This window comes from Eucyclogobius newberryi, unplaced genomic scaffold (assembly GCF_026437365.1).
Source record: "Eucyclogobius newberryi isolate DKJ021-1_F unplaced genomic scaffold, fEucNew1.0.hap1 SCAF_19, whole genome shotgun sequence".
Classification (NCBI taxonomy): Eukaryota; Metazoa; Chordata; class Actinopteri; order Gobiiformes; family Gobiidae; genus Eucyclogobius; species Eucyclogobius newberryi.
The window spans coordinates 933,220-956,306 of NW_027315823.1; the positions used below are offsets into that span (position 1 = coordinate 933,220).

At 43.0% G+C, this 23,087-nt stretch overlaps 50 non-coding genes and 1 pseudogene across 50 annotated transcripts; all 51 read right to left on the reverse strand.

The window, feature by feature from the left end:
• Positions 1–97: 97 nt before the first annotated feature.
• On the reverse strand, positions 98–238 carry LOC140366488 (U4 spliceosomal RNA). The gene has a single exon (XR_011928036.1). It is a non-coding gene; the product is annotated as a U4 spliceosomal RNA (small nuclear RNA).
• A 333-nt stretch (positions 239–571) lies between these two features.
• Positions 572–643, reverse strand: trnap-agg (transfer RNA proline (anticodon AGG)). Its single transcript has one exon. It is a non-coding gene; the product is annotated as a tRNA-Pro (tRNA).
• Positions 644–1,010: 367 nt separating this feature from the next.
• Positions 1,011–1,151, reverse strand: LOC140366431 (U4 spliceosomal RNA). Its single transcript, XR_011927981.1, has one exon. It is a non-coding gene; the product is annotated as a U4 spliceosomal RNA (small nuclear RNA).
• A 333-nt stretch (positions 1,152–1,484) lies between these two features.
• Positions 1,485–1,556, reverse strand: trnap-agg (transfer RNA proline (anticodon AGG)). Its single transcript has one exon. It is a non-coding gene; the product is annotated as a tRNA-Pro (tRNA).
• Positions 1,557–2,093: 537 nt separating this feature from the next.
• LOC140366487 (U4 spliceosomal RNA) lies at positions 2,094–2,234 on the reverse strand. The gene has a single exon (XR_011928035.1). It is a non-coding gene; the product is annotated as a U4 spliceosomal RNA (small nuclear RNA).
• Positions 2,235–2,567: 333 nt separating this feature from the next.
• On the reverse strand, positions 2,568–2,639 carry trnap-ugg (transfer RNA proline (anticodon UGG)). Its single transcript has one exon. It is a non-coding gene; the product is annotated as a tRNA-Pro (tRNA).
• Positions 2,640–3,006: 367 nt separating this feature from the next.
• Positions 3,007–3,147, reverse strand: LOC140366486 (U4 spliceosomal RNA). Its single transcript, XR_011928034.1, has one exon. It is a non-coding gene; the product is annotated as a U4 spliceosomal RNA (small nuclear RNA).
• A 333-nt stretch (positions 3,148–3,480) lies between these two features.
• Positions 3,481–3,552, reverse strand: trnap-agg (transfer RNA proline (anticodon AGG)). Its single transcript has one exon. It is a non-coding gene; the product is annotated as a tRNA-Pro (tRNA).
• A 97-nt stretch (positions 3,553–3,649) lies between these two features.
• On the reverse strand, positions 3,650–3,722 carry trnal-uaa (transfer RNA leucine (anticodon UAA)). Its single transcript has one exon. It is a non-coding gene; the product is annotated as a tRNA-Leu (tRNA).
• Positions 3,723–4,089: 367 nt separating this feature from the next.
• Positions 4,090–4,230, reverse strand: LOC140366346 (U4 spliceosomal RNA). Its single transcript, XR_011927899.1, has one exon. It is a non-coding gene; the product is annotated as a U4 spliceosomal RNA (small nuclear RNA).
• A 503-nt stretch (positions 4,231–4,733) lies between these two features.
• On the reverse strand, positions 4,734–4,805 carry trnap-agg (transfer RNA proline (anticodon AGG)). Its single transcript has one exon. It is a non-coding gene; the product is annotated as a tRNA-Pro (tRNA).
• Positions 4,806–5,172: 367 nt separating this feature from the next.
• Positions 5,173–5,313, reverse strand: LOC140366466 (U4 spliceosomal RNA). Its single transcript, XR_011928015.1, has one exon. It is a non-coding gene; the product is annotated as a U4 spliceosomal RNA (small nuclear RNA).
• A 333-nt stretch (positions 5,314–5,646) lies between these two features.
• trnap-agg (transfer RNA proline (anticodon AGG)) lies at positions 5,647–5,718 on the reverse strand. The gene has a single exon. It is a non-coding gene; the product is annotated as a tRNA-Pro (tRNA).
• Positions 5,719–5,815: 97 nt separating this feature from the next.
• trnap-ugg (transfer RNA proline (anticodon UGG)) lies at positions 5,816–5,887 on the reverse strand. Its single transcript has one exon. It is a non-coding gene; the product is annotated as a tRNA-Pro (tRNA).
• Positions 5,888–6,254: 367 nt separating this feature from the next.
• On the reverse strand, positions 6,255–6,395 carry LOC140366432 (U4 spliceosomal RNA). Its single transcript, XR_011927982.1, has one exon. It is a non-coding gene; the product is annotated as a U4 spliceosomal RNA (small nuclear RNA).
• A 503-nt stretch (positions 6,396–6,898) lies between these two features.
• trnap-agg (transfer RNA proline (anticodon AGG)) lies at positions 6,899–6,970 on the reverse strand. The gene has a single exon. It is a non-coding gene; the product is annotated as a tRNA-Pro (tRNA).
• A 97-nt stretch (positions 6,971–7,067) lies between these two features.
• On the reverse strand, positions 7,068–7,140 carry trnal-uaa (transfer RNA leucine (anticodon UAA)). The gene has a single exon. It is a non-coding gene; the product is annotated as a tRNA-Leu (tRNA).
• A 367-nt stretch (positions 7,141–7,507) lies between these two features.
• LOC140366404 (U4 spliceosomal RNA) lies at positions 7,508–7,648 on the reverse strand. Its single transcript, XR_011927954.1, has one exon. It is a non-coding gene; the product is annotated as a U4 spliceosomal RNA (small nuclear RNA).
• Positions 7,649–7,981: 333 nt separating this feature from the next.
• trnap-agg (transfer RNA proline (anticodon AGG)) lies at positions 7,982–8,053 on the reverse strand. Its single transcript has one exon. It is a non-coding gene; the product is annotated as a tRNA-Pro (tRNA).
• Positions 8,054–8,150: 97 nt separating this feature from the next.
• On the reverse strand, positions 8,151–8,222 carry trnap-ugg (transfer RNA proline (anticodon UGG)). Its single transcript has one exon. It is a non-coding gene; the product is annotated as a tRNA-Pro (tRNA).
• A 367-nt stretch (positions 8,223–8,589) lies between these two features.
• Positions 8,590–8,730, reverse strand: LOC140366433 (U4 spliceosomal RNA). The gene has a single exon (XR_011927983.1). It is a non-coding gene; the product is annotated as a U4 spliceosomal RNA (small nuclear RNA).
• Positions 8,731–9,842: 1,112 nt separating this feature from the next.
• On the reverse strand, positions 9,843–9,983 carry LOC140366403 (U4 spliceosomal RNA). The gene has a single exon (XR_011927953.1). It is a non-coding gene; the product is annotated as a U4 spliceosomal RNA (small nuclear RNA).
• Positions 9,984–10,316: 333 nt separating this feature from the next.
• On the reverse strand, positions 10,317–10,388 carry trnap-agg (transfer RNA proline (anticodon AGG)). The gene has a single exon. It is a non-coding gene; the product is annotated as a tRNA-Pro (tRNA).
• A 97-nt stretch (positions 10,389–10,485) lies between these two features.
• trnap-ugg (transfer RNA proline (anticodon UGG)) lies at positions 10,486–10,557 on the reverse strand. Its single transcript has one exon. It is a non-coding gene; the product is annotated as a tRNA-Pro (tRNA).
• Positions 10,558–10,924: 367 nt separating this feature from the next.
• On the reverse strand, positions 10,925–11,065 carry LOC140366438 (U4 spliceosomal RNA). Its single transcript, XR_011927988.1, has one exon. It is a non-coding gene; the product is annotated as a U4 spliceosomal RNA (small nuclear RNA).
• Positions 11,066–11,398: 333 nt separating this feature from the next.
• trnap-agg (transfer RNA proline (anticodon AGG)) lies at positions 11,399–11,470 on the reverse strand. The gene has a single exon. It is a non-coding gene; the product is annotated as a tRNA-Pro (tRNA).
• A 97-nt stretch (positions 11,471–11,567) lies between these two features.
• Positions 11,568–11,639, reverse strand: trnap-ugg (transfer RNA proline (anticodon UGG)). The gene has a single exon. It is a non-coding gene; the product is annotated as a tRNA-Pro (tRNA).
• A 367-nt stretch (positions 11,640–12,006) lies between these two features.
• Positions 12,007–12,147, reverse strand: LOC140366434 (U4 spliceosomal RNA). The gene has a single exon (XR_011927984.1). It is a non-coding gene; the product is annotated as a U4 spliceosomal RNA (small nuclear RNA).
• Positions 12,148–12,650: 503 nt separating this feature from the next.
• On the reverse strand, positions 12,651–12,722 carry trnap-agg (transfer RNA proline (anticodon AGG)). Its single transcript has one exon. It is a non-coding gene; the product is annotated as a tRNA-Pro (tRNA).
• Positions 12,723–13,259: 537 nt separating this feature from the next.
• On the reverse strand, positions 13,260–13,400 carry LOC140366464 (U4 spliceosomal RNA). Its single transcript, XR_011928014.1, has one exon. It is a non-coding gene; the product is annotated as a U4 spliceosomal RNA (small nuclear RNA).
• A 941-nt stretch (positions 13,401–14,341) lies between these two features.
• LOC140366439 (U4 spliceosomal RNA) lies at positions 14,342–14,482 on the reverse strand. Its single transcript, XR_011927989.1, has one exon. It is a non-coding gene; the product is annotated as a U4 spliceosomal RNA (small nuclear RNA).
• A 494-nt stretch (positions 14,483–14,976) lies between these two features.
• trnap-agg (transfer RNA proline (anticodon AGG)) lies at positions 14,977–15,049 on the reverse strand. The gene has a single exon. It is a non-coding gene; the product is annotated as a tRNA-Pro (tRNA).
• A 537-nt stretch (positions 15,050–15,586) lies between these two features.
• On the reverse strand, positions 15,587–15,719 carry LOC140366491 (U4 spliceosomal RNA; annotated as a pseudogene).
• A 333-nt stretch (positions 15,720–16,052) lies between these two features.
• trnap-agg (transfer RNA proline (anticodon AGG)) lies at positions 16,053–16,124 on the reverse strand. Its single transcript has one exon. It is a non-coding gene; the product is annotated as a tRNA-Pro (tRNA).
• A 95-nt stretch (positions 16,125–16,219) lies between these two features.
• On the reverse strand, positions 16,220–16,291 carry trnap-ugg (transfer RNA proline (anticodon UGG)). The gene has a single exon. It is a non-coding gene; the product is annotated as a tRNA-Pro (tRNA).
• Positions 16,292–16,658: 367 nt separating this feature from the next.
• Positions 16,659–16,799, reverse strand: LOC140366435 (U4 spliceosomal RNA). Its single transcript, XR_011927985.1, has one exon. It is a non-coding gene; the product is annotated as a U4 spliceosomal RNA (small nuclear RNA).
• Positions 16,800–17,911: 1,112 nt separating this feature from the next.
• On the reverse strand, positions 17,912–18,052 carry LOC140366471 (U4 spliceosomal RNA). The gene has a single exon (XR_011928020.1). It is a non-coding gene; the product is annotated as a U4 spliceosomal RNA (small nuclear RNA).
• A 333-nt stretch (positions 18,053–18,385) lies between these two features.
• On the reverse strand, positions 18,386–18,457 carry trnap-agg (transfer RNA proline (anticodon AGG)). Its single transcript has one exon. It is a non-coding gene; the product is annotated as a tRNA-Pro (tRNA).
• A 97-nt stretch (positions 18,458–18,554) lies between these two features.
• Positions 18,555–18,626, reverse strand: trnap-ugg (transfer RNA proline (anticodon UGG)). The gene has a single exon. It is a non-coding gene; the product is annotated as a tRNA-Pro (tRNA).
• A 367-nt stretch (positions 18,627–18,993) lies between these two features.
• Positions 18,994–19,134, reverse strand: LOC140366473 (U4 spliceosomal RNA). The gene has a single exon (XR_011928022.1). It is a non-coding gene; the product is annotated as a U4 spliceosomal RNA (small nuclear RNA).
• Positions 19,135–19,467: 333 nt separating this feature from the next.
• trnap-agg (transfer RNA proline (anticodon AGG)) lies at positions 19,468–19,539 on the reverse strand. Its single transcript has one exon. It is a non-coding gene; the product is annotated as a tRNA-Pro (tRNA).
• Positions 19,540–19,636: 97 nt separating this feature from the next.
• Positions 19,637–19,708, reverse strand: trnap-ugg (transfer RNA proline (anticodon UGG)). Its single transcript has one exon. It is a non-coding gene; the product is annotated as a tRNA-Pro (tRNA).
• A 367-nt stretch (positions 19,709–20,075) lies between these two features.
• LOC140366489 (U4 spliceosomal RNA) lies at positions 20,076–20,216 on the reverse strand. Its single transcript, XR_011928037.1, has one exon. It is a non-coding gene; the product is annotated as a U4 spliceosomal RNA (small nuclear RNA).
• A 333-nt stretch (positions 20,217–20,549) lies between these two features.
• trnap-agg (transfer RNA proline (anticodon AGG)) lies at positions 20,550–20,621 on the reverse strand. The gene has a single exon. It is a non-coding gene; the product is annotated as a tRNA-Pro (tRNA).
• A 97-nt stretch (positions 20,622–20,718) lies between these two features.
• trnap-ugg (transfer RNA proline (anticodon UGG)) lies at positions 20,719–20,790 on the reverse strand. Its single transcript has one exon. It is a non-coding gene; the product is annotated as a tRNA-Pro (tRNA).
• Positions 20,791–21,157: 367 nt separating this feature from the next.
• On the reverse strand, positions 21,158–21,298 carry LOC140366347 (U4 spliceosomal RNA). The gene has a single exon (XR_011927900.1). It is a non-coding gene; the product is annotated as a U4 spliceosomal RNA (small nuclear RNA).
• A 333-nt stretch (positions 21,299–21,631) lies between these two features.
• On the reverse strand, positions 21,632–21,703 carry trnap-agg (transfer RNA proline (anticodon AGG)). Its single transcript has one exon. It is a non-coding gene; the product is annotated as a tRNA-Pro (tRNA).
• A 97-nt stretch (positions 21,704–21,800) lies between these two features.
• On the reverse strand, positions 21,801–21,872 carry trnap-ugg (transfer RNA proline (anticodon UGG)). The gene has a single exon. It is a non-coding gene; the product is annotated as a tRNA-Pro (tRNA).
• A 367-nt stretch (positions 21,873–22,239) lies between these two features.
• LOC140366490 (U4 spliceosomal RNA) lies at positions 22,240–22,380 on the reverse strand. The gene has a single exon (XR_011928038.1). It is a non-coding gene; the product is annotated as a U4 spliceosomal RNA (small nuclear RNA).
• Positions 22,381–22,713: 333 nt separating this feature from the next.
• Positions 22,714–22,785, reverse strand: trnap-agg (transfer RNA proline (anticodon AGG)). Its single transcript has one exon. It is a non-coding gene; the product is annotated as a tRNA-Pro (tRNA).
• Positions 22,786–22,882: 97 nt separating this feature from the next.
• Positions 22,883–22,954, reverse strand: trnap-ugg (transfer RNA proline (anticodon UGG)). The gene has a single exon. It is a non-coding gene; the product is annotated as a tRNA-Pro (tRNA).
• Positions 22,955–23,087: the final 133 nt, after the last annotated feature.

Here is a 23,087-nt window from a genome sequence, read left to right on the forward strand (position 1 = left end):
TGACTTTGATCTGAACTATTTGTGTACAAAGTATGTAGCTCTATTTCTGGTGGAATGTCACGTGTTTTGACAAGCTTACCTTATACATGAAAATACGCCTCCTCAGAGACTGTCAAAAATTGCCACAGTCGACCATATTTCAAGTTGCCAAGGCGGGGTATTGGGTAAAGTTTTCAAATAGCAATAATCGCGCCTCGGATTGACCTCATAGGTTACAATACTGCCACTGCGCAAAGCTAACACGTACTTTGAGAAAGAATGGCCAGGGCTTGGTTCTTGCCACTTCCTGGTCATGGTAGGTCATTGAGGGCAGAGCAAAACTTTGGCCAAGAAGGGAGCTTCTTTTACAAAAAAACTGCATGTAACACCTGGAAAAATGTCGGTAGCAGACTTCACAAACCGTTGCTAGTTTCATTTGTATAACAGTAAATATAGAAAGAACTGTCTCAATCATGTTTGGTGAGATTATTCATAGTTGGAAAGTGCAAGTCAGTTTGGTTGCATTGGAAAGTAGAAAATTCTGACTGAAAACCCACAAACAATGGGTCAGTGAATACCAGCCTTATAGAAGGGGCTCGTCCGGGATTTGAACCCGGGACCTCTCGCACCCTAAGCGAGAATCATACCCCTAGACCAACGAGCCACTTTTGCCAGTTTGCATAGTCGAGTCGAAAACAGCCCATTGAAATCAATTTTACAAACTAGCCAACACTCACTGGTCGGTCTACGGCTCCTCCGACTTACCGAGATTTGAACACAGGACCTCTTGTTCCCATAGTGACAGTCACACCCCTGGAATGATAAGCTAGAGAACTCATCCAATTTTTTGTCTCATAATTAAAAAAAGGATTAACATTTGAGCAAGTCGTCATCAGTTACTTCTGGTGTACTTCTTCTAGCACGTGCATACCAATGACTTTGATCTGAACTAGTTGTGTACAAAGTATGTAGCTCTATTTCTGGTGGAATGTCACGTGTTTTGACAAGCTTACCTTATACATGAAAATACGCCTCCTCAGAGACTGTCAAAAATTGCCACAGTCGACTATATTTCAAGTTGCCAAGGCGGGGTATTGGGTAAAGTTTTCAACTAGCAATAATCGCGCCTCGGATTGACCTCATAGGCTACAATACTGCCACTGCGCAAAGCTTACACGTACTTTGAGAAAGAATGGGAAGGGCTTGGTTCTTGCCACTTCCTGGTCATGGTAGGTCATTGAGGGCAGAGCAAAACTTTGGCCAAGAAGGGAGCTTCTTTTACAAAAAAACTGCATGTAACACCTGGAAAAATGTCGGTAGCAGACTTCACAAACCGTTGCTAGTTTCATTTGTATAACAGTAAATATAGAAAGAACTGTCTCAATCATGTTTGGTGAGATTATTCATAGTTGGAAAGTGCAAGTCAGTTTGGTTGCATTGGAAAGTAGAAAATTCTGACTGAAAACCCACAAACAATGGGTCAGTGAATACCAGCCTTATAGAAGGGGCTCGTCCGGGATTTGAACCCGGGACCTCTCGCACCCTAAGCGAGAATCATACCCCTAGACCAACGAGCCACATTTACGTACATTTCAAGGCCTCAACTGACCTACAAAAGCAATTAAGTATCATTAAAAGGTGTTCGATCTAATCTGCACCATCTTGTTTGTTCTTGGGCTCGTCCGGGATTTTAACCCGGGACCTCTCGCACCTTATAGCTAGAATCATACCCCTAGACCAACGAGCCACTTTTGCCAGTTTGCATAGTCGAGTCGAAAACAGCCCATTGAAATCAATTTTACAAACTAGCCAACACTCACTGGTCGGTCTACGGCTCCTCCGACTTACCGAGATTTGAACACAGGACCTCTTGTTCCCATAGTGACAGTCACACCCCTGGAATGATAAGCTAGAGAACTCATCCATTTTTTTGTCTCATAACTGAAAAAAGGATTAACATTTGAGCAAGTCGTCATCAGTTACTTCTGGTGTACTTCTTCTAGCACGTGCATACCAATGACTTTGATCTGAACTATTTGTGTACAAAGTATGTAGCTCTATTTCTGGTGGAATGTCACGTGTTTTGACAAGCTTACCTTATACATGAAAATACGCCTCCTCAGAGACTGTCAAAAATTGCCACAGTCGACCATATTTCAAGTTGCCAAGGCGGGGTATTGGGTAAAGTTTTCAACTAGCAATAATCGCGCCTCGGATTGACCTCATAGGTTACAATACTGCCACTGCGCAAAGCTAACACGTACTTTGAGAAAGAATGGCCAGGGCTTGGTTCTTGCCACTTCCTGGTCATGGTAGGTCATTGAGGGCAGAGCAAAACTTTGGCCAAGAAGGGAGCTTCTTTTACAAAAAAACTGCATGTAACACCTGGAAAAATGTCGGTAGCAGACTTCACAAACCGTTGCTAGTTTCATTTGTATAACAGTAAATATAGAAAGAACTGTCTCAATCATGTTTGGTGAGATTATTCATAGTTGGAAAGTGCAAGTCAGTTTGGTTGCATTGGAAAGTAGAAAATTCTGACTGAAAACCCACAAACAATGGGTCAGTGAATACCAGCCTTATAGAAGGGGCTCGTCCGGGATTTTAACCCGGGACCTCTCGCACCCAAAGCGAGAATCATACCCCTAGACCAACGAGCCACTTTTGCCAGTTTGCATAGTCGAGTCGAAAACAGCCCATTGAAATCAATTTTACAAACTAGCCAACACTCACTGGTCGGTCTACGGCTCCTCCGACTTACCGAGATTTGAACACAGGACCTCTTGTTCCCATAGTGACAGTCACACCCCTGGAATGATAAGCTAGAGAACTCATCCAATTTTTTGTCTCATAACTGAAAAAAGGATTAACATTTGAGCAAGTCGTCATCAGTTACTTCTGGTGTACTTCTTCTAGCACGTGCATACCAATGACTTTGATCTGAACTAGTTGTGTACAAAGTATGTAGCTCTATTTCTGGTGGAATGTCACGTGTTTTGACGAGCTTACCTTATACATGAAAATACGCCTCCTCAGAGACTGTCAAAAATTGCCACAGTCGACTATATTTCAAGTTGCCAAGGCGGGGTATTGAGTAAAGTTTTCAACTAGCAATAATCGCGCCTCGGATTGACCTCATAGGCTACAATACTGCCACTGAGCAAAGCTAACACGTACTTTGAGAAAGAATGGCCAGGGCTTGGTTCTTGCCACTTCCTGGTCATGGTAGGTCATTGAGGGCAGAGCAAAACTTTGGCCAAGAAGGGAGCTTCTTTTACAAAAAAACTGCATGTAACACCTGGAAAAATGTCGGTAGCAGTCTTCACAAACCGTTGCTAGTTTCATTTGTATAACAGTAAATATAGAAAGAACTGTCTCAATCATGTTTGGTGAGATTATTCATAGTTGGAAAGTGCAAGTCAGTTTGGTTGCATTGGAAAGTAGAAAATTCTGACTGAAAACCCACAAACAATAGGTCAGTGAATACCAGCTTTATAGAAGGGGCTCATCCGGGATTTGAACCCGGGACCTCTCGCACCCTAAGCGAGAATCTTACCCCTAGACCAACGAGCCACATTTACGTACATTTCAAGGCCTCAACTGACCTACAAAAGCAATTAAGTATAATTAAAAGGTGTTCGATCTAAACTGCACCATCTTGTTTGTTCTTAGGCTCGTCCGGGATTTGAACCCGGGACCTCTCGCACCTTAAAGCGAGAATCATACCCCTAGACCAACGAGCCACTTTTGCCAGTTTGTATAGTCGAGTCGAAAACAGCCCATTGAAATCAATTTTACAAACTAGCCAACACTCACTGGTCGGTCTACGGCTCCTCCGACTTACCGAGATTTGAACACAGGACCTCTTGTTCCCATAGTGACAGTCACACCCCTGGAATGATAAGCTAGAGAACTCATCCAATTTTTTGTCTCATAACTGAAAAAAGGATTAACATTTGAGCAAGTCGTCATTAGTTACTTCTGGTGTACTTCTTCTAGCACGTGCATACCAATGACTTTGATCTGAACTAGTTGTGTACAGAGTATGTAGCTCTATTTCTGGTGGAATGTCACGTGTTTTGACGAGCTTACCTTATATATGAAAATAAGCCTCCTCAGAGACTGTCAAAAATTGCCACAGTCGACTATATTTCAAGTCGCCAAGGCGGGGTATTGGGTAAAGTTTTCAACTAGCAATAATCGCGCCTCGGATTGACCTCATAGGCTACAATACTGCCACTGCGCAAAGCTAACACGTACTTTGAGAAAGAATGGCCAGGGCTTGGTTCTTGCCACTTCCTGGTCATGGTAGGTCATTGAGGGCAGAGCAAAACTTTGGCCAAGAAGGGAGCTTCTTTTACAAAAAAACTGCATGTAACACCTGGAAAAATGTCGGTAGCAGACTTCAAAGCCTGTTGACTGAAAGAGTAACAAAATGCATGGGTACAACTTAAATCTTTGCTTTTTAGTACGCCTTCACCAGGCGGGATGAATAATCAATTTTCAACCCGTAACCTTGCCGCCACAAAATAAAACAATAGTTCCCAGCAGATTTGATCTTCTTGCAGTAAAGAAAGACAAACTGTTGCTAGTTTCATTTGTATAACAGTAAATATAGAAAGAACTGTCTCAATCATGTTTGGTGAGATTATTCATAGTTGGAAAGTGCAAGTCAGTTTGGTTGCATTGGAAAGTAGAAAATTCTGACTGAAAACCAACAAACAATGGGTCAGTGAATACCAGCCTTATAGAAGGGGCTCATCCGGGATTTGAACCTGGGACCTCTCGCACCCTAAGCGAGAATCATACCCCTAGACCAACGAGCCACTTTTGCCAGTTTGCATAGTCGAGTCGAAAACAGCCCATTGAAATCAATTTTACAAACTAGCCAACACTCACTGGTCGGTCTACGGCTCCTCCGACTTACCGAGATTTGAACACAGGACCTCTTGTTCCCATAGTGACAGTCACACCCCTGGAATGATAAGCTAGAGAACTCATCCAATTTTTTGTCTCATAACTGAAAAAAGGATTAACATTTGAGCAAGTCGTCATCAGTTACTTCTGGTGTACTTCTTCTAGCACGTGCATACCAATGACTTTGATCTGAACTAGTTGTGTACAAAGTATGTAGCTCGATTTCTGGTGGAATGTCACGTGTTTTGACGAGCTTACCTTATACATGAAAATAAGCCTCCTCAGAGACTGTCAAAAATTGCCACAGTCGACTATATTTCAAGTTGCCAAGGCGGGGTATTGGGTAAAGTTTTCAACTAGCAATAATCGCGCCTCGGATTGACCTCATAGACTACAATACTGCCACTGCGCAAAGCTAACACGTACTTCGAGAAAGAATGGCCAGGGCTTGGTTCTTGCCACTTCCTGGTCATGGTAGGTCATTGAGGGCAGAGCAAAACTTTGGCCAAGAAGGGAGCTTCTTTTACAAAAAAACTGCATGTAACACCTGGAAAAATGTCGGTAGCAGTCTTCACAAACCGTTGCTAGTTTCATTTGTATAACAGTAAATATAGAAAGAACTGTCTCAATCATGTTTGGTGAGATTATTCATAGTTGGAAAGTGCAAGTCAGTTTGGTTGCATTGGAAAGTAGAAAATTCTGACTGAAAACCCACAAACACTGGGTCAGTGAATACCAGCCGTATAGAAGGGGCTCCTCCGGGATTTGAACCCGGCACCTCTCGCACCCTAAGCGAGAATCATACCCCTAGACCAACGAGCCACATTTGCATAAATTTCAAGGCCTCAACTGACCTACAAAAGCAATTAAGTATCATTAAAAGGAGTTCGATTTAAACTGCACCATTTTGTTTGTTCTTGGGCTTGTCCGGGATTTGAACCCGGGACCTCTCGCACCCAAAGCGAGAATCATACCCCTAGACCAACGAGCCACTTTTGCCAGTTTGCATAGTCGAGTCGAAAACAGCCCATTGAAATCAATTTTACAAACTAGCCAACACTCACTGGTCGGTCTACGGCTCCTCCGACTTACCGAGATTTGAACACAGGACCTCTTGTTCCCATAGTGACAGTCACACCCCTGGAATGATAAGCTAGAGAACTCATCCAATTTTTTGTCTCATAACTGAAAAAAGGATTAACATTTGAGCAAGTCGTCATCAATTACTTCTGGTGTACTTCTTCTAGCACGTGCATACCAATGACTTTGATCTGTACTAGTTGTGTACAAAGTATGTAGCTCTATTTCTGGTGGAATGTCACGTGTTTTGACAAGCTTACCTTATACATGAAAATACGCCTCCTCAGAGACTGTCAAAAATTGCCACAGTCGACTATATTTCAAGTTGCCAAGGCGGGGTATTGGGTAAAGTTTTCAACTAGCAATAATCGCGCCTCGGATTGACCTCATAGGCTACAATACTGCCACTGCGCAAAGCTAACACGTACTTTGAGAAAGAATGGCCAAGGCTTGGTTCTTGCCACTTCCTGGTCATGGTAGGTCATTGAGGGCAGAGCAAAACTTTGGCCAAGAAGGGAGCTTCTTTTACAAAAAAACTGCATGTAACACCTGGAAAAATGTCGGTAGCAGACTTCAAAGCCTGTTGACTTAAAGAGTAACAAAATGCATGGGTACAACTTAAATCTTTGCTTTTTAGTACGCCTTCACCAGGCGGGATGAATAATCAATTTTCAACCCGTAACCTTGCCGCCACAAAATAAAACAATAGTTCCCAGCAGATTTGATCTTCTTGCAGTAAAGAGAGACAAACTGTTGCTAGTTTCATTTGTATAACAGTAAATATAGAAAGAACTGTCTCAATCATGTTTGGTGAGATTATTCATAGTTGGAAAGTGCAAGTCAGTTTGGTTGCATTGGAAAGTAGAAAATTCTGACTGAAAACCAACAAACAATGGGTCAGTGAATACCAGCCTTATAGAAGGGGCTCATCCGGGATTTGAACCTGGGACCTCTCGCACCCTAAGCGAGAATCATACCCCTAGACCAACGAGCCACATTTACGTACATTTCAAGGCCTCAACTGACCTACAAAAGCAATTAATTATAATTAAAAGGTGTTCGATCTAAACTGCACCATCTTGTTTGTTCTTGGGCTCGTCCGGGATTTGAACCCGGGACCTCTCGCACCTTAAAGCGAGAATCTTACCCCTAGACCAACGAACCACTTTTGCCAGTTTGCATAGTCGAGTCGAAAACAGCCCATTGAAATCAATTTTACAAACTAGCCAACACTCACTGGTCGGTCTACGGCTCCTCCGACTTACCGAGATTTGAACACAGGACCTCTTGTTCCCATAGTGACAGTCACACCCCTGGAATGATAAGCTAGAGAACTCATCCAATTTTTTGTCTCATAACTGAAAAAAGGATTAACATTTGAGCAAGTCGTCATCAGTTACTTCTGGTGTACTTCTTCTAGCACGTGCATACCAATGACTTTGATCTGAACTAGTTGTGTACAAAGTATGTAGCTCGATTTCTGGTGGAATGTCACGTGTTTTGACGAGCTTACCTTATACATGAAAATAAGCCTCCTCAGAGACTGTCAAAAATTGCCACAGTCGACTATATTTCAAGTCGCCAAGGCGGGGTATTGGGTAAAGTTTTCAACTAGCAATAATCGCGCCTCGGATTGACCTCATAGACTACAATACTGCCACTGCGCAAAGCTAACACGTACTTCGAGAAAGAATGGCCAGGGCTTGGTTCTTGCCACTTCCTGGTCATGGTAGGTCATTGAGGGCAGAGCAAAACTTTGGCCAAGAAGGGAGCTTCTTTTACAAAAAAACTGCATGTAACACCTGGAAAAATGTCGGTAGCAGTCTTCACAAACCGTTGCTAGTTTCATTTGTATAACAGTAAATATAGAAAGAACTGTCTCAATCATGTTTGGTGAGATTATTCATAGTTGGAAAGTGCAAGTCAGTTTGGTTGCATTGGAAAGTAGAAAATTCTGACTGAAAACCCACAAACACTGGGTCAGTGAATACCAGCCGTATAGAAGGAGCTCCTCCGGGATTTGAACCCGGCACCTCTCGCACCCTAAGCGAGAATCATACCCCTAGACCAACGAGCCACATTTGCATATATTTCAAGGCCTCAACTGACCTACAAAAGCAATTAAGTATCATTAAAAGGAGTTCGATTTAAACTGCACCATTTTGTTTGTTCTTGGGCTTGTCCGGGATTTGAACCCGGGACCTCTCGCACCCAAAGCGAGAATCATACCCCTAGACCAACGAGCCACTTTTGCCAGTATGCATAGTCGAGTCGAAAACAGCCCATTGAAATCAATTTTACAAACTAGCCAACACTCACTGGTCGGTCTACGGCTCCTCCGACTTACCGAGATTTGAACACAGGACCTCTTGTTCCCATAGTGACAGTCACACCCCTGGAATGATAAGCTAGAGAACTCATCCAATTTTTTGTCTCATAACTGAAAAAAGGATTAACATTTGAGCAAGTCGTCATCAATTACTTCTGGTGTACTTCTTCTAGCACGTGCATACCAATGACTTTGATCTGAACTAGTTGTGTACAAAGTATGTAGCTCTATTTCTGGTGGAATGTAACGTGTTTTGACAAGCTTACCTTATACATGAAAATACGCCTCCTCAGAGACTGTCAAAAATTGCCACAGTCGACTATATTTCAAGTTGCCAAGGCGGGGTATTGGGTAAAGTTTTCAACTAGCAATAATCGCGCCTCGGATTGACCTCATAGGCTACAATACTGCCACTGCGCAAAGCTAACACGTACTTTGAGAAAGAATGGCCAGGGCTTGGTTCTTGCCACTTCCTGGTCATGGTAGGTCATTGAGGGCAGAGCAAAACTTTGGCCAAGAAGGGATTTTCTTTTACAAAAAAACTGCATGTAACACCTGGAAAAATGTCGGTAGCAGACTTCAAAGCCTGTTGACTTAAAGAGTAACAAAATGCATGGGTACAACTTAAATCTTTGCTTTTTAGTACGCCTTCACCAGGCGGGATGAATAATCAATTTTCAACCCGTAACCTTGCCGCCACAAAATAAAACAATAGTTCCCAGCAGATTTGATCTTCTTGCAGTAAAGAGAGACAAACTGTTGCTAGTTTCATTTGTATAACAGTAAATATAGAAAGAACTGTCTCAATCATGTTTGGTGAGATTATTCATAGTTGGAAAGTGCAAGTCAGTTTGGTTGCATTGGAAAGTAGAAAATTCTGACAGAAAACCCACAAACAATGGGTCAGTGAATACCAGCCTTATAGAAGGGGCTCGTCCGGGATTTGAGCTCGGGACCTCTCGCACCCTAAGCGAGAATCAGACCCCTAGACCAACGAGCCACATTTACGTACATTTCAAGGCCTCAACTGACCTACAAAAGCAATTAAGTATCATTAAAAGGTGTTCGATCTAAACTGCACCATCTTGTTTGTTCTTGGGCTCGTCCGGGATTTTAACCCGGGACCTCTCGCACCTTATAGCGAGAATCTTACCCCTAGACCAACGAGCCACTTTTGCCAGTTTGCATAGTCGAGTCGAAAACAACCCATTGAAATCAATTTTACAAACTAGCCAACACTCACTGGTCGGTCTACGGCTCCTCCGACTTACCGAGATTTGAACACAGGACCTCTTGTTCCCATAGTGACAGTCACACCCCTGGAATGATAAGCTAGAGAACTCATCCAATTTTTTGTCTCATAACTGAAAAAAGGATTAACATTTGAGAAAGTCGTCATCAGTTACTTCTGGTGTACTTCTTCTAGCACGTGCATACCAATGACTTTGATCTGAACTAGTTGTGTACAAAGTATGTAGCTCGATTTCTGGTGGAATGTCACGTGTTTTGACGAGCTTACCTTATACATGAAAATACGCCTCCTCAGAGACTGTCAAAAATTGCCACAGTCGACTATATTTCAAGTCGCCAAGGCAGGGTATTGGGTAAAGTTTTCAACTAGCAATAATCGCGCCTCGGATTGACCTCATAGGCTACAATACTGCCACTGCGCAAAGCTAACACGTACTTTGAGAAAGAATGGCCAGGGCTTGGTTCTTGCCACTTCCTGGTCATGGTAGGTCATTGAGGGCAGAGCAAAACTTTGGCCAAGAAGGGAGCTTCTTTTACAAAAAAACTGCATGTAACACCTGGAAAAATGTCGGTAGCAGTCTTCACAAACCGTTGCTAGTTTCATTTGTATAACAGTAAATATAGAAAGAACTGTCTCAATCATGTTTGGTGAGATTATTCATAGTTGGAAAGTGCAAGTCAGTTTGGTTATATTGGAAAGTAGAAAATTCTGACTGAAAACCCACAAACACTGGGTCAGTGAATACCAGCCGTATAGAAGGGGCTCCTCCGGGATTTGAACCCGGCACCTCTCGCACCCTAAGCGAGAATCATACCCCTAGACCAACGAGCCACATTTGCATACATTTCAAGGCCTCAACTGACCTACAAAAGCAATTAAGTATCATTAAAAGGTGTTCGATTTAAACTACACCATTTTGTTTGTTCTTGGGCTTGTCCGGGATTTGAACCCGGGACCTCTCGCACCCAAAGCGAGAATCATACCCCTAGACCAACGAGCCACTTTTGCCAGTTTGCATAGTCGAGTCGAAAACAACCCATTGAAATCAATTTTACAAACTAGCCAACACTCACTGGTCGGTCTACGGCTCCTCCGACTTACCGAGATTTGAACACAGGACCTCTTGTTCCCATAGTGACAGTCACACCCCTGGAATGATAAGCTAGAGAACTCATCCAATTTTTTGTCTCATAACTGAAAAAAGGATTAACATTTGAGAAAGTCGTCATCAGTTACTTCTGGTGTACTTCTTCTAGCACGTGCATACCAATGACTTTGATCTGAACTAGTTGTGTACAAAGTATGTAGCTCGATTTCTGGTGGAATGTCACGTGTTTTGACGAGCTTACCTTATACATGAAAATAAGCCTCCTCAGAGACTGTCAAAAATTGCCACAGTCGACTATATTTCAAGTCACCAAGGCGGGGTATTGGGTAAAGTTTTCAACTAGCAATAATCGCGCCTCGGATTGACCTCATAGACTACAATACTGCCACTGCGCAAAGCTAACACGTACTTCGAGAAAGAATGGCCAGGGCTTGGTTCTTGCCACTTCCTGGTCATGGTAGGTCATTGAGGGCAGAGCAAAACTTTGGCCAAGAAGGGAGCTTCTTTTACAAAAAAACTGCATGTAACACCTGGAAAAATGTCGGTAGCAGTCTTCACAAACCGTTGCTAGTTTCATTTGTATAACAGTAAATATAGAAAGAACTGTCTCAATCATGTTTGGTGAGATTATTCATAGTTGGAAAGTGCAAGTCAGTTTGGTTGCATTGGAAAGTAGAAAATTCTGACTGAAAACCCACAAACACTGGGTCAGTGAATACCAGCCGTATAGAAGGGGCTCCTCCGGGATTTGAACCCGGCACCTCTCGCACCCTAAGCGAGAATCATACCCCTAGACCAACGAGCCACATTTGCATATATTTCAAGGCCTCAACTGACCTACAAAAGCAATTAAGTTTCATTAAAAGGAGTTCGATTTAAACTGCACCATTTTGTTTGTTCTTGGGCTTGTCCGGGATTTGAACCCGGGACCTCTCGCACCCAAAGCGAGAATCATACCCCTAGACCAACGAGCCACTTTTGCCAGTTTGCATAGTCGAGTCGAAAACAGCCCATTGAAATCAATTTTACAAACTAGCCAACACTCACTGGTCGGTCTACGGCTCCTCCGACTTACCGAGATTTGAACACAGGACCTGTTGTTCCCATAGTGACAGTCACACCCCTGGAATGATAAGCTAGAGAACTCATCCAATTTTTTGTCTCATAACTGAAAAAAGGATTAACATTTGAGCAAGTCGTCATCAGTTACTTCTGGTGTACTTCTTCTAGCACGTGCATACCAATGACTTTGATCTGAACTAGTTGTGTACAAAGTATGTAGCTCTATTTCTGGTGGAATGTCACGTGTTTTGACAAGCTTACCTTATACATGAAAATACGCCTCCTCAGAGACTGTCAAAAATTGCCACAGTCGACTATATTTCAAGTTGCCAAGGCGGGGTATTGGGTAAAGTTTTCAACTAGCAATAATCGCGCCTCGGATTGACCTCATAGGCTACAATACTGCCACTGCGCAAAGCTAACACGTACTTTGAGAAAGAATGGCCAGGGCTTGGTTCTTGCCACTTCCTGGTCATGGTAGGTCATTGAGGGCAGAGCAAAACTTTGGCCAAGAAGGGAGCTTCTTTTACAAAAAAACTGCATGTAACCCCTGGAAAAATGTCGGTAGCAGACTTCAAAGCCTGTTGACTGAAAGAGTAACAAAATGCATGGGTACAACTTAAATCTTTGCTTTTTAGTACGCCTTCACCAGGCGGGATGAATAATCAATTTTCAACCCGTAACCTTGCCGCCACAAAATAAAACAATAGTTCCCAGCAGATTTGATCTTCTTGCAGTAAAGAGAGACAAACTGTTGCTAGTTTCATTTGTATAACAGTAAATATAGAAAGAACTGTCTCAATCATGTTTGGTGAGATTATTCATAGTTGGAAAGTGCAAGTCAGTTTGGTTGCATTGGAAAGTAGAAAATTCTGACAGAAAACCCACAAACAATGGGTCAGTGAATACCAGCCTTTTAGAAGGGGCTCGTCCGGGATTTGAACCCGGGACCTCTCGCACCCTAAGCAAGAATCAGACCCCTAGACCAACGAGCCACATTTACGTACATTTCAAGGCCTCAACTGACCTACAAAAGCAATTAAGTATCATTAAAAGGTGTTCGATCTAAACTGCACCATCTTGTTTGTTCTTGGGCTCGTCCGGGATTTTAACCCGGGACCTCTCGCACCTTATAGCGAGAATCTTACCCCTAGACCAACGAGCCACTTTTGCCAGTTTGCATAGTCGAGTCGAAAACAGCCCATTGAAATCAATTTTACAAACTAGCCAACACTCACTGGTCGGTCTACGGCTCCTCCGACTTACCGAGATTTGAACACAGGACCTCTTGTTCCCATAGTGACGGTCACACCCCTGGAATGATAAGCTAGAGAACTCATCCAATTTTTTGTCTCATAACTGAAAAAAGGATTAACATTTGAGCAAGTCGTCATCAGTTACTTCTGGTGTACTTCTTCTAGCACGTGCATACCAATGACTTTGATCTGAACTAGTTGTGTACAAAGTATGTAGCTCTATTTCTGGTGGAATGTCACGTGTTTTGACGAGCTTACCTTATACATGAAAATACGCCTCCTCAGAGACTGTCAAAAATTGCCACAGTCGACTATATTTCAAGTTGCCAAGGCAGGGTATTGGGTAAAGTTTTCAACTAGCAATAATCGCGCCTCGGATTGACCTCATAGGCTACAATACTGCCACTGCGCAAAGCTAACACGTACTTTGAGAAAGAATGGCCAGGGCTTGGTTCTTGCCACTTCCTGGTCATGGTAGGTCATTGAGGGCAGAGCAAAACTTTGGCCAAGAAGGGAGCTTCTTTTACAAAAAAACTGCATGTAACACCTGGAAAAATGTCGGTAGCAGTCTTCACAAACCGTTGCTAGTTTCATTTGTATAACAGTAAATATAGAAAGAACTGTCTCAATCATGTTTGGTGAGATTATTCATAGTTGGAAAGTGCAAGGCAGTTTGGTTATATTGGAAAGTAGAAAATTCTGACTGAAAACCCACAAACACTGGGTCAGTGAATACCAGCCGTATAGAAGGGGCTCCTCCGGGATTTGAGCCCGGCACCTCTCGCACCCTAAGCGAGAATCATACCCCTAGACCAACGAGCCACATTTGCATACATTTCAAGGCCTCAACTGACCTACAAAAGCAATTAAGTATCATTAAAAGGTGTTCGATTTAAACTACACCATTTTGTTTGTTCTTGGGCTTGTCCGGGATTTGAACCCGGGACCTCTCGCACCCAAAGCGAGAATCACACCCCTAGACCAACGAGCCACTTTTGCCAGTTTGCATAGTCGAGTCGAAAACAACCCATTGAAATCAATTTTACAAACTAGCCAACACTCACTGGTCGGTCTACGGCTCCTCCGACTTACCGAGATTTGAACACAGGACCTCTTGTTCCCATAGTGACAGTCACACCCCTGGAATGATAAGCTAGAGAACTCATCCAATTTTTTGTCTCATAACTGAAAAAAGGATTAACATTTGAGCAAGTCGTCATCAGTTACTTCTGGTGTACTTCTTCTAGCACGTGCATACCAATGACTTTGATCTGAACTAGTTGTGTACAAAGTATGTAGCTCTATTTCTGGTGGAATGTCACGTGTTTTGACAAGCTTACCTTATACATGCAAATACGCCTCCTCAGAGACCGTCAAAAATTGCCACAGTCGACTATATTTCAAGTCGCAAAGGCGGGGTATTGGGTAAAGTTTTCAACTAGCAATAATCGCGCCTCGGATTGACCTCATAGGCTACAATACTGCCACTGCGCAAAGCTAACACGTACTTTGAGAAAGAATGGCCAGGGCTTGGTTCTTGCCACTTCCTGGTCATGGTAGGTCATTGAGGGCAGAGCAAAACTTTGGCCAAGAAGGGAGCTTCTTTTACAAAAAAACTGCATGTAACACCTGGAAAAATGTCGGTAGCAGACTTCAAAGCCTGTTGACTTAAAGAGTAACAAAAAAAACTTAAATCTTTGCTTTTTAGTACGCCTTCACCAGGCGGGATGAATAATCAATTTTCAACCCGTAACCTTGCCGCCACAAAATAAAACAATAGTTCCCAGCAGATTTGATCTTCTTGCAGTAAAGAGAGACAAACTGTTGCTAGTTTCATTTGTATAACAGTAAATATAGAAAGAACTGTCTCAATCATGTTTGGTGAGATTATTCATAGTTGGAAAGTGCAAGTCAGTTTGGTTGCATTGGAAAGTAGAAAATTCTGACAGAAAACCCACAAACAATGGGTCAGTGAATACCAGCCTTATACAAGGGGCTCGTCCGGGATTTGAACCCGGGACCTCTCGCACCCTAAGCGAGAATCATATACCCTAGACCAACGAGCCACGTTTACGTACATTTCAAGGCCTCAACTGACCTACAAAAGCAATTAAGTATCATTAAAAGGTGTTCGATCTAAACTGCACCATCTTGTTTGTTCTTGGGCTCGTCCGGGATTTTAACCCGGGACCTCTCGCACCTTATAGCGAGAATCATACCCCTAGACCAACGAGCCACTTTTGCCAGTTTGCATAGTCGAGTCGAAAACAGCCCATTGAAATCAATTTTACAAACTAGCCAACACTCACTGGTCGGTCTACGGCTCCTCCGACTTACCGAGATTTGAACACAGGACCTCTTGTTCCCATAGTGACAGTCACACCCCTGGAATGATAAGCTAGAGAACTCATCCAATTTTTTGTCTCATAACTGAAAAAAGGATTAACATTTGAGCAAGTCGTCATCAGTTACTTCTGGTGTACTTCTTCTAGCACGTGCATACCAATGACTTTGATCTGAACTAGTTGTGTACAAAGTATGTAGCTCGATTTCTGGTGGAATGTCACGTGTTTTGACGAGCTTACCTTATACATGAAAATACGCCTCCTCAGAGACTGTCAAAAATTGCCACAGTCGACTATATTTCAAGTCGCGGTATTGGGTAAAGTTTTCAACTAGCAATAATCGCGCCTCGGATTGACCTCATAGACTACAATACTGCCACTGCGCAAAGCTAACATGTACTTTGAGAAAGAATGGCCAGGGCTTGGTTCTTGCCACTTCCTGGTCATGGTAGGTCATTGAGGGCAGAGCAAAACTTTGGCCAAGAAGGGAGCTTCTTTTACAAAAAAACTGCATGTAACACCTGGAAAAATGTCGGTAGCAGTCTTCACAAACCGTTGCTAGTTTCATTTGTATAACAGTAAATATAGAAAGAACTGTCTCAATCATGTTTGGTGAGATTATTCATAGTTGGAAAGTGCAAGTCAGTTTGGTTGCATTGGAAAGTAGAAAATTCTGACTGAAAACCCACAAACAATAGGTCAGTGAATACCAGCTTTATAGAAGGGGCTCGTCCGGGATTTGAACCCGGGACCTCTCGCACCCTAAGCGAGAATCATACCCCTAGACCAACGAGCCACATTCGTACATTTCAAGGCCTCAACTGACCTACAAAAGCAATTAAGTATCATTAAAAGGTGTTCGATCTAAACTGCACCATCTTGCTTGTTCTTGGGCTCGTCCGGGATTTGAACCCGGGACCTCTCGCACCCAAAGCGAGAATCATACCCCTAGACCAACGAGCCACTTTTGCCAGTTTGCATAGTCGAGTCGAAAACAGCCCATTGAAATCAATTTTACAAACTAGCCAACACTCACTGGTCGGTCTACGGCTCCTCCGACTTACCGAGATTTGAACACAGGACCTCTTGTTCCCATAGTGACAGTCACACCCCTGGAATGATAAGCTAGAGAACTCATCCAATTTTTTGTCTCATAACTGAAAAAAGGATTAACATTTGAGCAAGTCGTCATCAGTTACTTCTGGTGTACTTCTTCTAGCACGTGCATACCAATGACTTTGATCTGAACTAGTTGTGTACAAAGTATGTAGCTCTATTTCTGGTGGAATGTCAGGTGTTTTGACGAGCTTACCTTATACATGAAAATACGCCTCCTCAGAGACTGTCAAAAATTGCCACAGTCGACTATATTTCAAGTTGCCAAGGCGGGGTATTGGGTAAAGTTTTCAACTAGCAATAATCGCGCCTCGGATTGACCTCATAGGCTACAATACTGCCACTGCGCAAAGCTAACACGTACTTTGAGAAAGAATGGCCAGGGCTTGGTTCTTGCCACTTCCTGGTCATGGTAGGTCATTGAGGGCAGAGCAAAACTTTGGCCAAGAAGGGAGCTTCTTTTACAAAAAAACTGCATGTAACACCTGGAAAAATGTCGGTAGCAGACTTCAAAGCCTGTTGACTGAAAGAGTAACAAAATGCATAGGTACAACTTAAATCTTTGCTTTTTAGTACGCCTTCACCAGGCGGGATGAATGATATATTTTCAACCCGTAACCTTGCCGCCACAAAATAAAACAATAGTTCCCAGCAGATTACATCTTCTTGCAGTAAAGAGAGACAAACTGTTGCTAGTTTCATTTGTATAACAGTAAATATAGAAAGAACTGTCTCAATCATGTTTGGTGAGATTATTCATAGTTGGAAAGTGCAAGTCAGTTTGGTTGCATTGGAAAGTAGAAAATTCTGACTGAAAACACACAAACAATGGGTCAGTGAATACCGGCCTTATAGAAGGGGCTTGTCCGGGATTTGAACCCGGGACCTCTCGCACCTTAAACGAGAATCGTACCCCTAGACCAACGAGCCACATTTACATACATTTCAAGGCCTCAACTGACCTACAAAAGCAATTAAGTATCATTAAAAGGTGTTCGATTTAAACTGCACCATTTTGCTTGTTCTTGGGCTCGTCCGGGATTTGAACCCGGGACCTCTCGCACCTTATAGCGAGAATCTTACCCCTAGACCAACGAGCCACTTTTGCCAGTTTGCATAGTCGAGTCGAAAACAGCCCATTGAAATCAATTTTACAAACTAGCCAACACTCACTGGTCGGTCTACGGCTCCTCCGACTTACCGAGATTTGAACACAGGACCTGTTGTTCCCATAGTGACAGTCACACCCCTGGAATGATAAGCTAGAGAAATCATCCAATTTTTTGTCTCATAACTGAAAAAAGGATTAACATTTGAGCAAGTCGTCATCAGTTACTTCTGGTGTACTTCTTCTAGCACGTGCATACCAATGACTTTGATCTGAACTAGTTGTGTACAAAGTATGTAGCTCTATTTCTGGTGGAATGTCACGTGTTTTGACAAGCTTACCTTATACATGAAAATACGCCTCCTCAGAGACTGTCAAAAATTGCCACAGTTGACTATATTTCAAGTTGCCAAGGCGGGGTATTGGGTAAAGTTTTCAACTAGCAATAATCGCGCCTCGGATTGACCTCATAGGCTACAATACTGCCACTGCGCAAAGCTAACACGTACTTTGAGAAAGAATGGCCAGGGCTTGGTTCTTGCCACTTCCTGGTCATGGTAGGTCATTGAGGGCAGAGCAAAACTTTGGCCAAGAAGGGAGCTTCTTTTACAAAAAAACTGCATGTAACACCTGGAAAAATGTCGGTAGCAGTCTTCACAAACCGTTGCTAGTTTCATTTGTATAACAGTAAATATAGAAAGAACTGTCTCAATCATGTTTGGTGAGATTATTCATAGTTGGAAAGTGCAAGTCAGTTTGGTTGCATTGGAAAGTAGAAAATTCTGACTGAAAACCCAGAAACAATGGGTCAGTGAATACCAGCCTTATAGAAGGGGCTCATCCGGGATTTGAACCCGGGACCTCTCGCACCCTAAGCGAGAATCATACCCCTAGACCAACGAGCCACATTTTCATATATTTCAAGGCCTCAACTGACCTACAAAAGCAATTAAGTATCATTAAAAGGTGTTCGATTTAAACTGCACCATTTTGCTTGTTCTTGGGCTCGTCCGGGATTTGAACCCGGGACCTCTCGCACCCAAAGCGAGAATCATACTCCTAGACCAACGAGCCACTTTTGCCAGTTTGCATAGTCGAGTCGAAAACAGCCCATTGAAATCAATTTTACAAACTAGCCAACACTCACTGGTCGGTCTACGGCTCCTCCGACTTACCGAGATTTGAACACAGGACCTGTTGTTCCCATAGTGACAGTCACACCCCTGGAATGATAAGCTAGAGAAATCATCCAATTTTTTGTCTCATAACTGAAAAAAGGATTAACATTTGAGCAAGTCGTCATCAGTTACTTCTGGTGTACTTCTTCTAGCACGTGCATACCAATGACTTTGATCTGAACTAGTTGTGTACAAAGTATGTAGCTCTATTTCTGGTGGAATGTCACGTGTTTTGACAAGCTTACCTTATACATGAAAATACGCCTCCTCAGAGACTGTCAAAAATTGCCACAGTTGACTATATTTCAAGTTGCCAAGGCGGGGTATTGGGTAAAGTTTTCAACTAGCAATAATCGCGCCTCGGATTGACCTCATAGGCTACAATACTGCCACTGCGCAAAGCTAACACGTACTTTGAGAAAGAATGGCCAGGGCTTGGTTCTTGCCACTTCCTGGTCATGGTAGGTCATTGAGGGCAGAGCAAAACTTTGGCCAAGAAGGGAGCTTCTTTTACAAAAAAACTGCATGTAACACCTGGAAAAATGTCGGTAGCAGTCTTCACAAACCGTTGCTAGTTTCATTTGTATAACAGTAAATATAGAAAGAACTGTCTCAATCATGTTTGGTGAGATTATTCATAGTTGGAAAGTGCAAGTCAGTTTGGTTGCATTGGAAAGTAGAAAATTCTGACTGAAAACCCAGAAACAATGGGTCAGTGAATACCAGCCTTATAGAAGGGGCTCATCCGGGATTTGAACCCGGGACCTCTCGCACCCTAAGCGAGAATCATACCCCTAGACCAACGAGCCACATTTTCATATATTTCAAGGCCTCAACTGACCTACAAAAGCAATTAAGTATCATTAAAAGGTGTTCGATTTAAACTGCACCATTTTGCTTGTTCTTGGGCTCGTCCGGGATTTGAACCCGGGACCTCTCGCACCCAAAGCGAGAATCATACTCCTAGACCAACGAGCCACTTTTGCCAGTTTGCATAGTCGAGTCGAAAACAGCCCATTGAAATCAATTTTACAAACTAGCCAACACTCACTGGTCGGTCTACGGCTCCTCCGACTTACCGAGATTTGAACACAGGACCTGTTGTTCCCATAGTGACAGTCACACCCCTGGAATGATAAGCTAGAGAAATCATCCAATTTTTTGTCTCATAACTGAAAAAAGGATTAACATTTGAGCAAGTCGTCATCAGTTACTTCTGGTGTACTTCTTCTAGCACGTGCATACCAATGACTTTGATCTGAACTAGTTGTGTACAAAGTATGTAGCTCTATTTCTGGTGGAATGTCACGTGTTTTGACAAGCTTACCTTATACATGAAAATACGCCTCCTCAGAGACTGTCAAAAATTGCCACAGTTGACTATATTTCAAGTTGCCAAGGCGGGGTATTGGGTAAAGTTTTCAACTAGCAATAATCGCGCCTCGGATTGACATCATAGGCTACAATACTGCCACTGCGCAAAGCTAACACGTACTTTGAGAAAGAATGGCCAGGGCTTGGTTCTTGCCACTTCCTGGTCATGGTAGGTCATTGAGGGCAGAGCAAAACTTTGGCCAAGAAGGGAGCTTCTTTTACAAAAAAACTGCATGTAACACCTGGAAAAATGTCGGTAGCAGACTTCACAAACCGTTGCTAGTTTCATTTGTATAACAGTAAATATAGAAAGAACTGTCTCAATCATGTTTGGTGAGATTATTCATAGTTGGAAAGTGCAAGTCAGTTTGGTTGCATTGGAAAGTAGAAAATTCTGACTGAAAACCCAGAAACAATGGGTCAGTGAATACCAGCCTTATAGAAGGGGCTCATCCGGGATTTGAACCCGGGACCTCTCGCACCCTAAGCGAGAATCATACCCCTAGACCAACGAGCCACATTTTCATATATTTCAAGGCCTCAACTGACCTACAAAAGCAATTAAGTATCATTAAAAGGTGTTCGATTTAAACTGCACCATTTTGCTTGTTCTTGGGCTCGTCCGGGATTTGAACCCGGGACCTCTCGCACCCAAAGCGAGAATCATACTCCTAGACCAACGAGCCACTTTTGCCAGTTTGCATAGTCGAGTCGAAAACAGCCCATTGAAATCAATTTTACAAACTAGCCAACACTCACTGGTCGGTCTACGGCTCCTCCGACTTACCGAGATTTGAACACAGGACCTGTTGTTCCCATAGTGACAGTCACACCCCTGGAATGATAAGCTAGAGAACTCATCCAATTTTTTGTCTCATAACTGAAAAAAGGATTAACATTTGAGCAAGTCGTCATCAGTTACTTCTGGTGTACTTCTTCTAGCACGTGCATACCAATGACTTTGATCTGAACTAGTTGTGTACAGAGTATGTAGCTCGATTTCTGGTGGAATGTCACGTGTTTTGACGAGCTTACCTTATACATGAAAATAAGCCTCCTCAGAGACTGTCAAAAATTGCCACAGTCGACTATATTTCAAGTCGCCAAGGCGGGGTATTGGGTAAAGTTTTCAACTAGCAATAATCGCGCCTCGGATTGACCTCATAGGCTACAATACTGCCACTGCGCAAAGCTAACACGTACTTTGAGAAAGAATGGCCAGGGCTTGGTTCTTGCCACTTCCTGGTCATGGTAGGTCATTGAGGGCAGAGCAAAACTTTGGCCAAGAAGGGAGCTTCTTTTACAAAAAAACTGCATGTAACACCTGGAAAAATGTCGGTAGCAGTCTTCACAAACCGTTGCTAGTTTCATTTGTATAACAGTAAATATAGAAAGAACTGTCTCAATCATGTTTGGTGAGATTATTCATAGTTGGAAAGTGCAAGTCAGTTTGGTTGCATTGGAAAGTAGAAAATTCTGACTGAAAACCCAGAAACAATGGGTCAGTGAATACCAGCCTTATAGAAGGGGCTCATCCGGGATTTGAACCCGGGACCTCTCGCACCCTAAGCGAGAATCATACCCCTAGACCAACGAGCCACATTTTCATATATTTCAAGGCCTCAACTGACCTACAAAAGCAATTAAGTATCATTAAAAGGTGTTCGATTTAAACTGCACCATTTTGCTTGTTCTTGGGCTCGTCCGGGATTTGAACCCGGGACCTCTCGCACCCAAAGCGAGAATCATACTCCTAGACCAACGAGCCACTTTTGCCAGTTTGCATAGTCGAGTCGAAAACAGCCCATTGAAATCAATTTTACAAACTAGCCAACACTCACTGGTCGGTCTACGGCTCCTCCGACTTACCGAGATTTGAACACAGGACCTGTTGTTCCCATAGTGACAGTCACACCCCTGGAATGATAAGCTAGAGAAATCATCCAATTTTTTGTCTCATAACTGAAAAAAGGATTAACATTTGAGCAAGTCGTCATCAGTTACTTCTGGTGTACTTCTTCTAGCACGTGCATACCAATGACTTTGATCTGAACTAGTTGTGTACAAAGTATGTAGCTCTATTTCTGGTGGAATGTCACGTGTTTTGACAAGCTTACCTTATACATGAAAATACGCCTCCTCAGAGACTGTCAAAAATTGCCACAGTTGACTATATTTCAAGTTGCCAAGGCGGGGTATTGGGTAAAGTTTTCAACTAGCAATAATCGCGCCTCGGATTGACATCATAGGCTACAATACTGCCACTGCGCAAAGCTAACACGTACTTTGAGAAAGAATGGCCAGGGCTTGGTTCTTGCCACTTCCTGGTCATGGTAGGTCATTGAGGGCAGAGCAAAACTTTGGCCAAGAAGGGAGCTTCTTTTACAAAAAAACTGCATGTAACACCTGGAAAAATGTCGGTAGCAGACTTCACAAACCGTTGCTAGTTTCATTTGTATAACAGTAAATATAGAAAGAACTGTCTCAATCATGTTTGGTGAGATTATTCATAGTTGGAAAGTGCAAGTCAGTTTGGTTGCATTGGAAAGTAGAAAATTCTGACTGAAAACCCAGAAACAATGGGTCAGTGAATACCAGCCTTATAGAAGGGGCTCATCCGGGATTTGAACCCGGGACCTCTCGCACCCTAAGCGAGAATCATACCCCTAGACCAACGAGCCACATTTTCATATATTTCAAGGCCTCAACTGACCTACAAAAGCAATTAAGTATCATTAAAAGGTGTTCGATTTAAACTGCACCATTTTGCTTGTTCTTGGGCTCGTCCGGGATTTGAACCCGGGACCTCTCGCACCCAAAGCGAGAATCATACTCCTAGACCAACGAGCCACTTTTGCCAGTTTGCATAGTCGAGTCGAAAACAGCCCATTGAAATCAATTTTACAAACTAGCCAACACTCACTGGTCGGTCTACGGCTCCTCCGACTTACCGAGATTTGAACACAGGACCTGTTGTTCCCAT